This window comes from Salmo salar, chromosome ssa12 (assembly GCF_905237065.1).
Source record: "Salmo salar chromosome ssa12, Ssal_v3.1, whole genome shotgun sequence".
Taxonomy (NCBI): Eukaryota; Metazoa; Chordata; class Actinopteri; order Salmoniformes; family Salmonidae; genus Salmo; species Salmo salar.
Window position 1 is genome coordinate 95,900,701 of NC_059453.1, and position 12,609 is coordinate 95,913,309.

General features: G+C 40.9%; 1 long non-coding RNA gene across 2 annotated transcripts; it reads right to left on the reverse strand.

Moving 5' to 3' along the window:
- Positions 1-2,960: 2,960 nt before the first annotated feature.
- On the reverse strand, positions 2,961-4,182 carry LOC106581634 (uncharacterized). Of its 2 annotated transcripts, none has more exons than XR_006758113.1 (3): positions 3,716-4,117; positions 3,526-3,606; positions 2,961-3,374 (listed from the first exon to the last, which is right to left on the reverse strand). It is a non-coding gene; the product is annotated as an uncharacterized lncRNA (long non-coding RNA). The 2 variants fall into 2 exon arrangements; XR_006758114.1 differs by adding an exon at positions 4,141-4,182 and having other exon boundaries at positions 2,969-3,606; positions 3,716-3,854.
- Between the last annotated feature and the right edge of the window lie 8,427 nt (positions 4,183-12,609).

Below are 12,609 nucleotides of genomic sequence, written 5' to 3' on the forward strand. Positions count from 1 at the left end.
AGGTGCTGGGTTCAGACACCATTCCACCATAACAAATAACACAATATGGCGTAAATGGAAATAAGGAAGTTAGGCGCATGGGAGCAGATATTGGGTAGCAAACGGAGCCTTTTATTAGGCGAACCAAAAACACACGGCACAAAGAACCCGAAATACAATACGGGTTGAAATGACCCAGCGCAACCAGCCTAACATGCGCATACATGAAACAATCAACAATCCCACACAAAGACATGGGGGGGGACAGAGGGTTAACCTCTCTAGGGTATGTGGGACGAAATCGTCCCACCTACTCAACAGCCAGTGGAATCCCGTGGCGCGATATTCAAATACCTTAGAAATGCTATTACTTCAATTTCTCAAACATATGACTATTTTACACCATTTTAAAGACAAGACTCTCGTTAACCCTTTCACACGTACCATCACACGGGGTGTGATCGTTCTACAGTGGTCCCTGAAGCGTACGATCACACCCCGTGTGATTAGACCACTAATTTAGAATGCTCATTTAGAACGGCCAGTTTCGAATGACGCAACAATCAACATTTGAGCTGGCCACACTTTTTTCAGAAACTATTTACACAAACAGTCCTTACGTAAACTATACCATGAATTAGCTAATAGCAACTACTATGTACAATTATTGAAAGTAATCCGACAATTAGTTTCAGCGCGCAGCTGGCCACACCTTTTTCAGAAACTATTTACACAAACACAGTCCTTACAAAGTTATGTCCAGAATGTGAGCAGTTTATTTTTGGATGCAATGTTCAGATATTCACAGAAGTATCTATAGCATAACACAATCATCCTAACCGGAAAAATGTAGGCTACATTTGTCCTAGCGCTGAGGAAAGATTGACGCAACACAAGCGGTCGTATTTTCTAACTCTCGGCTGACATAAACTACACTATGAATTAGCTAATAGCAATTACTATTTACAATTAATCACATCACGGGTTTGCTCACCGTTGATCAAAATAATTGAGTAAAACACTTTCTAGAAATCGAAAGTAATCCGACGATTAGTTTCAGCGCGCAGCCATGCATTTTTTTCCTCACAGAAACCGAAGATAATAACAGACAAGATGAGTCCGGTCTGTTTATAGTATGCACGTTGAAGGGGTGTGTCTACTGTAGTTCACATCCCACCATTCATTTCCAGAAGTCCTCAAAAAATGAGTGAACTCTTACTCACCTCATTTTGTTATAACATCTTTGGTCAGACGATTACGTGAAACCCAGAATGCATTGTATGTCAACAAACATGGCTCCATACACATAGCTGGAATTAGCTTAGCTCATCATAATCAGTATAACCTTCAAATAAGTATTTTACACACATAATATGTGCCCATTACAATCTATGCAAGAATCGGAATGCATGATTTGTCACCTAGAATTGAAAACATGTGAATAAAACAGTAAATACACAAATAATTACCACACAAAACATTTTCTGATGGTGATTTATTGATACAAGTGACGCATGCCGGCAGTCAATCACGTACCCTCTCACTCTGAGCCATTCATTGTTGTTGTTTATGTATGTAGCTTGTGAGCTAAGCTGTAGCAATAGCAATGTCTTTCAAAAGGAGACAACTCACAAATGTGGAAATTCTGGAGATTTTTTAAAATTCTGACAATGAGTCTGAGTATGAAAGTCAGGAATCAGATTCTGACAGTGACAGTGAGGAGCTGCCCCCCAACCTTGTAGCCATTGAGAACCCTGAATCTGAGGTTCCCTTGTCCACTGACAAAGTACCAGGTCCCTTTGAAGATGCTGGTGGTGATGGAGGCAGACCGACAGTGGATGAAGTACAAGAGTTCTGTGGTAGCTGGAAGGCCGCCAGCCATTTCACCCCTCCTGGCCCTGCTGTTTGCTTTGACGAGTCCCAGTCTGGAGTGCAACGCCCCTTGCCATTTCCAACTGAGGCAGAGTGCTTCAAGTTGTTTCTGACAGAGGAGCTCGTGGGAAACATAGTACAGGAGACCAATCGCTATGCCTTGGAGCTACAGGAGAAGAGAGAGCCAGGAGTGAGGGGGAAACTCGCTAAATGGGTGACAACCACAATTAGTGAAATGTATACCTTCCTGGTGACAGTCCTCCTCATGGGGATAGTAAAGAAGAACTCCCTAAGAGACTACTGGAGCACAGATCCTATGTTTGCAACTCCCTTCTTTGCCACCCTCTTTTCCCAAGACCGCTTCCTAATTCTGCTGCGATGCCTGCATTTCGTCAACAATGCTACTGCCATCCTAAGTGACCCGTTATACAAAATAAGAATTGTTCTTATCAGCCTGACATCAGCATTTGGTCGGGTCTTTGTGCCATACAAGGACCTATGCATTGATGAGTCCCTGATGTTATGGAAAGGTAGGCTGGCGTTCCGTCAATATATTCCCTCCAAAAGGCACAGGTTTGGGGTCAAGTTCTTTGTCATGTGCGACGTGAAGACAGGATATGTCCTGGATATTATAGTGTACACAGGGTCTACCACTGACATCAAACATTATGAGGGGCTTGGGGTGTCTGGGTCCGTGGTGATGACCATGCTGGCTCCTCATCTCGGCAAGGGACACACTTTGTACGTGGACAATTGGTACAGCAGTCCCACACTCTTCCAGCATCTGCTCTCCAACAGCACAGGGGCCTGTGGCACAGTCAGGTGGAGACAGGAAGGGGATGCCGGCATTCGGATGCAGGAAGATGCAGAGAGGGGAGGTGGAGTTCCAGGAGAACGGTCAACAGCTGGCAGTAAAGTGGCATGACAAAAGAGACGTCCATGTCCTCTCCACTGTCCATACAGCAACCATGTCGGCCACAGGGAAGGTGGACCACCTGACGGGAGAGAGAAAGATAAAACCAGATTGTGTGCTAGACTATAACCTCAAAATGGGGGCCGTGGATAAGGCGGACATGATAAACAGCTTTGTGGAATGCACTCGGAAAAAGACCAAGTGGTATAAGAAGATATTTTTCCAGCTGATCGACACTGCTGTCCTCAACGGCAGCATAGTTCACCGCCAACTAACAGGTGAGATGATTACTGAACAAGGTATTTTTGTAATTGGATGTACAGTTCACATACAAATCCATTATGCAATTACAGTGACAATATCTCACCAACCTACCCACTGCCTCATCATCCTCTAACTTTCCTCATCCTCCCCACTCCCTCATAGGTAAAGTAATTACCTACCAAAAATACAGAGAGAACCTCATGAGAGAGCTGTTGGAGGAGCACCCTCCACTGGGGGTCGCCCTGCTTTAGACAATCCCCTACGCCTCACTGCACGGCATTTTCCCTGCAAAGTCCCTCAAACTGCTGCTCAAGGTAGTCGCACACGGAGGCACTGCAAAGTCTGCCTGTCTGGCGCCAGGAGAAGTAAGCAGAGGAAGATGACAAAATACATGTGTTTAGCTTGTGATACACCTCTATGTATTTCACCATGCTTTGAGGAGTATCACATGCTCAAGCATTATTGAGCACATCTGCAGCAATAAGTGACTGACTGACCTGACAGGTGACTTGACAGGTGACCTGCCATGATACTATGCCTTTAGAGGTGGGGGTGGAAATGCAGTTGTTGTTCAGTCACTGCATGAATATTAAATATGGGTTATGCATATTCAATTTTTTGTCCTCTAGTAAAACAAGTTGTTGTTGAACCAACTACCAATACTTCAATAAAATAGACGACTATTACATATTGGCCTATGTGTTTTCTTGCTGTGTTTCCATCCAGTAAAACTGTTAAGGAGAGAACGTTAGCATACAAAAGCTGTCCTCAATCTTCAGCTCGAAAGATGTCCAGTTATGATATTGGCAAATACTGTTTGTGGTTTCTGAAAGTACAGAATAAAGAGGAATTATTAATTAGAATACAATATAAGGATATAGCAATAAAACAATATTACAAATAACATAATAAACACAGCTATAAAAATAGTTTATTGCATTGACAAAATCACAGATTTGAGTTATAACAGTAAGAAACTAACTTTTGAGCTCCACAAGGGGGCAAGGCAGGGCAGAACAGAGCCATGCTGAATAGACCAAATAAACAAACCATGGTCATATGTTTTATTTTATTTAACTAGGCAAGTCATTTAACAGCAAATTATTATTTACCTATGATGGCCTACACCGGCCAAACTCGGACAACGCTGGGCCAATTGTGCGCTGCCCTATGGGACTCCCAATCACAGCCAGTTGTGATACAGCCTGGATTTGAACCAGGGTGTCTGTAGTGATGCCTCTAGCACTGAGATGCAGTGCCTTTGAGCGCTGCGCCACTAGGGAGTCATAAGGCCATGTAGCTTCAAAATACAACACAAGCTAATACTTCTCCGACGCAACTAGCATTGTTTTACAGAGCTAATAGAAGAATGTAGCTAGCTACCTAAGCACGATTGAATATAACACCATGAAGGTGGGCCTCCCTGTGGCTCAATTGGTAGAGCATGGTGTTTGCAATGGTGTTTGCAACGCCAGGGTTGTGGGTTCGATTCCCACAGGGGGCCAGTACGGAAGAAAAAAAAACCGTGCTGTGCCTTTGACCCCGTGCTGCGCCACTAGGGAGTCATAAGGCCATGTAGCTTCAAAATACAACACAAGCTAATACTTCTCCGATGCAACTAGCATTGTTTTACAGAGCTGATAGAAAAATGTAGCTAGCTACCTAAGCACGATTGAATATAACATAAAGGTTATAAAATGAGTAACGTTACCTCACGTGTCCGCGGTTATAAAGAATATACACAAATCTATTATGCTCCATACATACAGTACGCTACAATAGAAACGACATACATAAAGTATTACAATGTAATATTGCACTTACTTTGATAGAAACGCACACATTTCCAAAGTTATTATTAGTAACGAAAACAATGAGGGCAACAGATGGAAAATGTGAACACGTGTGCAGATCCTGTTCTGACGGGAGATTAGCAAATGTCTGCAGACTTGAACTGCACAAACAATTGGAAAGTGCTTGGGGAATTTTGTCCGGGTCAGAAATGTCCCAAAAATTAAATTGTCCGCAAAAGTAAATGAATGTGAATGTGAATGAATGAGGAGGCGGAACACACCTAAATTCAAACTGTTCTTAGAAAATAAAAACTTGTTAGAAAATCATTTGAAATTGAAGTTGAAACAGCCTATAAATAAAAACAGTCTGCGTGCTTTGGTTTGAGGGCAGCGCGGATTAAATGCACTGTTACGTAACAATCACATTCTGGAATGGAGAGAACATTCTAACATCACGTGCACAAAAAAACTCACGCTGTGGCAACCGTTAGAGATATTTGGAACTCACACGTGAAAGGGTTAATCTAACCACACTGTCCGATTTCAAAAAGGCTTTACAATGAAAGCAAAACATTAGATTATGTCAGCAGAGTACCCAGCCAGAAATAATCAGACACCCATTTTTCAAGCTAGCATATAATGTCACATAAACCCAAACCACAGCTAAATGCAGCACTAACCGTTGATGATCTTCATCAGATGACACTCCTAGGACATTATGTTATACAATACATGCATGTTTTGTTCAATCAAGTTCATATTTATATCAAAAACCAGCTTTTTACATTAGCATGTGACGTTCAGAACTAGCATACCCACCGCAAACTTCCGGTGAATTTACTAAATTACTCACGATAAATGTTCACAAAAAACATAACAATTATTTTAAGAATTATAGATACAGAACTCCTTTATGCAATCGCTATGTCCGATTTTAAAATAGCTTTTCGGCAAAAGCACATTTTGCAATATTCTGAGTAGATAGCTCGCCATCACGGGCTAGCTATTTTGACACCCACCAAGTTTGGCACTCACCAGACTCAGATTTACTATAAGAAAAATTGGATTACCATTGCTGTTCTTCATCAGAATGCACTCCCAGGACTTCTACTTCAATAACAAATGTTGGTTTGGTTCAAAATAATCCATAGTTATGTTCAAATATCCTCTGTTTTGTTCGTGCGTTCAAGACACTATCCGAAGGGTAACGAAGGGTGACGCGCCGGCGCGTATCGTGACAAAAAAAATCGAAATATTCCATTACCGTACTTCGAAGCATGTCAAACGCTGTTTAAAATCAATTTTTATGCGATTTTTCTCGTAAAAAAGCGATAATATTCCGACCGGGAAACCCTGTTTTCGTTCAAAGACAAAAAATCGAAAATGGACTCTTCTCGTGCGCTCGCGCGCCAGTCTCATTGTTCTCTGATCGACCACTTACCAAATGCGCTACTGTTTTTCAGCCATGGCCTGCAAAGTCATCATTCAACGTTCTGCCGCCTTCTGAGAGCCTATGGGAGCCGTAGGAAGTGTCACGTTACAGCAGAGATCCTCAGTTTTCAATAAAGAGACTGTAGAAGGCCAAGAAATGGTCAGAGAGGGCACTTCCTGTAAGGAATCTTCTCAGGTTTTTGCCTGCCATATGAGTTCTGTTATACTCACAGACACCATTCAAACAGTTTTAGAAACTGTAGGGTGTTTTTTATCCAAATCAAACAATTATATGCATATTCTAGTTTCTGGGCAGTTCTAATAACCAGATTAAATCGGGTACGTTTTTTATCCGGCCGTGCAAATACTGCCCCCTACCCCCAACAGGTTAAAAGTACATTTAAACATACAGTAACTTCTCTGCCAGAGAGGTTGGAGGAGTACAGCCTTTATAACAGGAGCTAAATCTTTATGCTTAAAAATTTGGAAAGTTGAGTTGATTTTATTTTAATTTACTTGTGTAAAAATTGTCCACAAACAATTTGTAGCCCTTCCCCAGGAGCTGAAAATCTAGCAACTCCATGACAGAGTCATAGCTAAGCCCCTTACCGGTCGCAGAACTGCTCTTCCCCTCGTAGACCAAAAAATTGCACGTGTACGCACACGCAGAATCGGCTAAAACAAACAGTTTGTAACCCCACTTGGTCGGCTTGTTACGCATGTACTGTTTTAGTCCAATTCTGGCCTTTGAGGCTACCATCCTCTCATCGATGGACAGGTTCTGGGCGGGCTGAAAATAGGTCTTGCAGGCCTCAACCATACTCTGGTAGAGAGGTTTGATCTTGCAGAGCCTATCAAACCCTGCTGTGCCTCGCTTCTTCTCGTTCTCCTCATCAACTTGAGGGTCACTGATGTGAAGCGCCTGTGAGATGGTCAGGAACCTTTTACATGAAATGACAGTGCTGGGGAAAGGCAGGTTATAAAGGGGTGCAGTTTTCCAGTAGTCTTTGAGAGTCTTCAGCTTTACAATACCCATGTAAATTACTATGGAAAAGTAGCTGAACATGTGTGCCACGGAAATGTGCTTCCAAGCCTCTTTCTTGCCGTCCTGCTTCTTTGCACCATACTTGTTCGTATTAAAGATCAGGGAATCAACAACTGAGGTGGTGAAAAAAAGCTGGAAAAGTTGCATGGGGCTGTACTTAGAGGTCATGTCTAGCTGAGGTCCTGGTGGCCTTTTTGGTCTGAACAATGGAGGAGGTGGGGCCACATCCTCCTCTTGCACAGAGTGCCAGCACCCCTCCTCCTCTCTGCCAGCAGGTTCCACACCTCCCCTCCTCCGTTTCTTTGTCCCGGACTTCACACCTCTAGATGGCCGGTGGGGTTATGTGTGGTGCCAGAGACAGCAGGGTTCCTCCTGGAAGGACCAGCTTCAGTGGGGGATGGGCAGTCAGAGGGGGGCTCCCAGTCAGAGTCACTATCACTGTGAAATAATGACACACACAGAACCATTCACTAAGGTCAATTGCATTTCCAAAATATTGTTTTGATAATATACAATGTAAATAAACTTGCTAACATATACAGACACACAGACACAGATTCTATATAGGAGCAGGGAACCATTCAATAAGGTCAATTGCGTTTCCAAAATATTGTTTTGATAATATACAATGTAAATAAACTTGCTAACATACACAGACACACCGACACAGATTCTATATAGGAGCAGGGAACCATTCACTAAGGTCAATTGCATTTCCAAAATATTGTTTATATAAAACGATAAAACTCAAATGAATAATATCTTATATTATTAATTTCAAATAACGGTACTCACAGGTCTAATATTGCATCTTCTCCATGAATGAACATGTCCTCAGTTTTCGAATCCACAGAGTGAACACTATCCGAATCAAATGTATATAATTCACTATCACTTTCCCGATCTATTTCCTCTATAATCTCTCTAACATCTCTATAATTCAATTTAGCCTTCGATTTCCCTGATTTGGCTGCCATAACTAAGGTAAAAACAATACTAATAAACGAAAATCCTGCGCGTAAACAACATGGCTACTCCAGTTGAAATTTCAATGGCGAATGGTTGTCTTGTCTTTACGCGTGAGTTTTAGACGTAGGATCATCTTCCTGGTTCCAATCATCCCACATTGCCGTTTACCTCAGCTCATTGGCTATCTACCAAGCTAGATTTCAAGACGATCAGTGGTCATTGGGCCGAAATACAGTCAATCAATGAAGCACTGGCCATATCATTGGTGCGCAATGAGGTCGGAGGTTGGTGTGTTCAAATGAGTACCTATCGGTCAATAGGTCCCGGGAAAGAACAAGCATGTTTGGCTGTGCTACTAACAAACATAGTATTGCAATGAAGCCAACCATGACTCGATAAACACAAGTTTAGAGCGAGAAGTTACGTCCAAAAGTTGAAGGACACCGAATTCACTACAGAAGCCGTTTACAAAATGTTTCGTGTTAGGCTATAAAAATAGATTTTATCGAACAAAACAACCATTTATTGTTTCGTCATGACCTTCTGTATTGCCAAAGAAGAAGATTTTCAAAGGTAATTCATGAATTTCATTGGTATTTGTGACTTTTGTGACTAATATACATCGTTAGTAGCTGTACTTAATGTTTTGTCTACTGAGCGATAATGCATGGTTTGCTTTCGCAGAAAAGTATTTTTTAAATATGACACTGGGGCTAGATTACCAAGAGGTATAGCTTTAATTTGGTGTATTGCACTTGTGATTTTATGAAAGTTAAAATAGTTATAATAATTCATTTTGTGTCTCACGTTCTGTGTTGTTGTCGTGGTGTTCCGCTAGCGGAACACCTAGATGTAAGAGATTAACACCCTCTCTGTTAAATGTAAGACTTTCTTAGAAACAATATGTGACCGTCTCAAATAGTGTTAACCTGTCTGGGCTAGGGGGCAGTATTTTCACGGCCGGATGAAAAACGTACCCAATTTAAACAGGTTACTACTCTGGCCCAGTGTAACGCCCTGGCCATAGAGAGGGGTTTTTTGTTCTTTATTTTGGTTAGGCCAGGGTGTTACATTGGGTGGGCGTTCTATGTTCGTTTTCTAGGTTTTTTATATTTCTTTGTTTTGGGCCATGTTTGGCTCCCAATCAGGCACAGCTGAAGTTCGTTGTTGCTCATTGGGAGTCACACATAAGGAGCATGTTTTTCCTTTGGGTTTTGTGGGTAATTGTTTCTGTTGAGTGTTTTGCACCTGACAGGACCGTTTGGCTGTCAGTTTTCTCGTTTTGTTTTGTGTAGTGTTCTTTATTAAATTATAATCATGATGAACACTAACTCCACTGCGCCTTGGTCTACTCTCTCTCCCGACAGCCGTTACACCCAGAAACTAGAATATGCATAGCTATTGTCCGGTTGGAATAATATCGCAATTTTACGTTAAAAATACCATAAAGATTGATTTTAAACAGCGTTTGACATGCTTCTAAGTACGGTAATGGTACATTTTGACTTTTCGTCTCTCGTTCCGCGCTCGTGCGTTATGCCTTTGGATAAGTGATCTGTACGCATGAACAAAACGGAGGTATTTGTACATAAATATGGATTATTTCAAACAAAAACAAAATTTCTTGTGGAAGTAGCAGTCCTGGGAGTGCATTCTGACAAAGATCAGCAAAGGTAAGAGAATATTTCTAATACTAATTCAGAGTTTAGGTTGCGACGAACTTGGCGGGTGTCTGAATAGCTCACCGTGATGGCTGAGCTATGTACTCAGAATATAGAAAAATGTGCTTTCTCCGTAAAGCTATTATAAAATCTGACACAGCGGTTGCATCCAGGGGTAGTCCATCTATAATTCTTTATTAAATAATTGTTATATATTTTGTCAACGTTTATGATGAGTATTTTTGTAAATTGATGTGCACATTCACCGGGCGTTTTGGTGGGAATACATTTTCTGAACATCATGCGCCAATGTAAAATGCTGTTTTTGGATATAAATATGAACTTTATCGAACAAAACATTCATGTATTGTGTAACATAATGTCCTAGGAGTGTCATCTGATGAAGATCGTCAAAGGTTAGTGCTTCATTTAGCTGTGTTTTGGGGTTTTTTGACACATGTCCTTGCTTGGAAAATGGCTGTCTGATTATTTTTGTCTATGTACTCTCCTAACATAATCTAATGTTTTGCTTTCGCTGTAAAGCCTTTTTGAAATCGGACAATGTGGTTAGATTAACGAGAAGTTTATCTTTAAAATGGTGTAAAATAGTTGTATCTTTGAGAAAGTTGAATTATGACATTTTGTTGTTTTTCAATTTGCCGCCCTGATATTTCACTGGCTGTGTCCCGCTAGCGTCCCACCTAGCCGATAGAAGTTAAACTAACACTGTTTAACCTCTATGGGCTAGGTGGGACGCTAGCGTGCCACCCGTGGTGCACTCCATCAACAGCAGGTGCATTTCAAGAGCGGCAAATTTGAATCCAAATAAATGTCAAAATTCAAATTTTTCAAACATACAACTATTTTACACCCTTTGAAAGATAAACATCTCCTTAATCTAACCACGTTTTACGATTTCATAAAGGTTTTACGGCGAAAGCATAAATTTAGAGTATGTTAGGACAGTACATTTACAAGAGTTGTGTGAAATGTTTTGTCAAGTCAAAGACAGGGTCACCAAAACCATAAAACCAGCTAAAATGATGCACTAACCTTTTACAATCTCCATCAGATGACACTCCTAGGACATTATGTTAGACAATGCATGCATTTTTAGTTCTATCAAGTTCATATTTCTATCCAAAAACAGCGTTTTACTATGGCATTTATGTTGAGGAAATCGTTTCCCTCCAATAACCGGCAGTCAAGTCAGCGTCACAAATTAAATAATTAAAATTAGAAAACATTGGTAAAATATTATATTGTCATTTAAAGAATTATAGATTTACATCTCTTGAACGCAATCAACTTGCCAGATTTAAAAATAACCTTACTGGGAAATCACACTTTGCAATAATCTGAGCACTGCGCCCAGAAAAATACGCGTTGCGATACAGACTAGACGTCATGTTGGGGAGATCTAAAATCGAAAATACTATGTAAATAATCCATTACCTTTGATTCTCTTCATCAGATGTCACTTCCAGGTATCACAGGTCCATAACGAATGTAGTTTTGTTCAAAAAAGCTCATCATTTATGTCCAAAAATCTCCGTCTTGTTAGCACATGATCTAAGCCAGCCGGACTTCTCGTCATGAACGAGGGGAAAAAATATATTTCCGTTCGTTCAAACATGTCAAACGTTGTATAGCATAAATCATTAGGGCCTTTTTTAACCAGAACATGAATAATATTCAAGGTGGACGAATGCATACTCTTTTATAACGTATTGGAACGAGGGTACCCAACATGAACTCGCGGGCCAGGTGTCTAATGGGACATCATCGTTCCATGGCTCTTGTTCGGTCAGATCTCCCTCCAGAAGACTCAAAACACTTTGTAAAGGCTGGTGACATCTAGTGGAAGCAATAGGAAGTGCCAAAATATTCCTCAGCCCCTGTGTTTTTCAATGGGATAGGTTTAAAGTCAATACAACACATCAGGTATCCACTTCCTGTCAGAAAATGTCTCAGGGTTTTGCCTGCCAAATGAGTTCTGTTATACTCACAGACACCATTCAAACAGTTTTAGAAACTTTAGAGTGTTTTCTATCCATATATAATAAATATATGCATATTCTAGTTACTGGGTAGGATTAGTAACCAGATTAAATCGGGTACATTTTTTTTATCCAGACGTGCAAATGCTGCCCCCTAGCCCTAACAGGTTAAAGTATTGAAAATCTAACCCTAACACTGTGGGTGTTGAACATTTTGACTTAACCTCTCTAGGCTAGGCGGGACGAATTCGTCCCACCTAAGTAACAGCCACTGCTATCCTGTGGCGCGATTTTCAAAACCTTAAAAATCCTATTACTTCAATTTCTCAAACATATGACTATTTTACAGCCATTTAAAGACAAGACTCTCGTTAATCTAACCACACTGTCCAATTTCAAAAAGGCTTTACAACGAAAGCAAAACATTAGATTATGTCAGCAGAGTACCAAGCCAGAAATAATCAGACACCCATTTTTCAAGCCAGCATATAATGTCACCAAAACCCAGAAGACAGCTAAATGCAGCACTCACCTTTGATGATCTTCATCAGATGACAACCCTAGGACATTATGTTATACAATACATGCATGTTTTGTTCAATCAAGTTCATATTTATATCAAAAACCAGCTTTTTACATTAGCATGTGACGTTCAGAACTAGCATACCCCCCGCAAACTTCC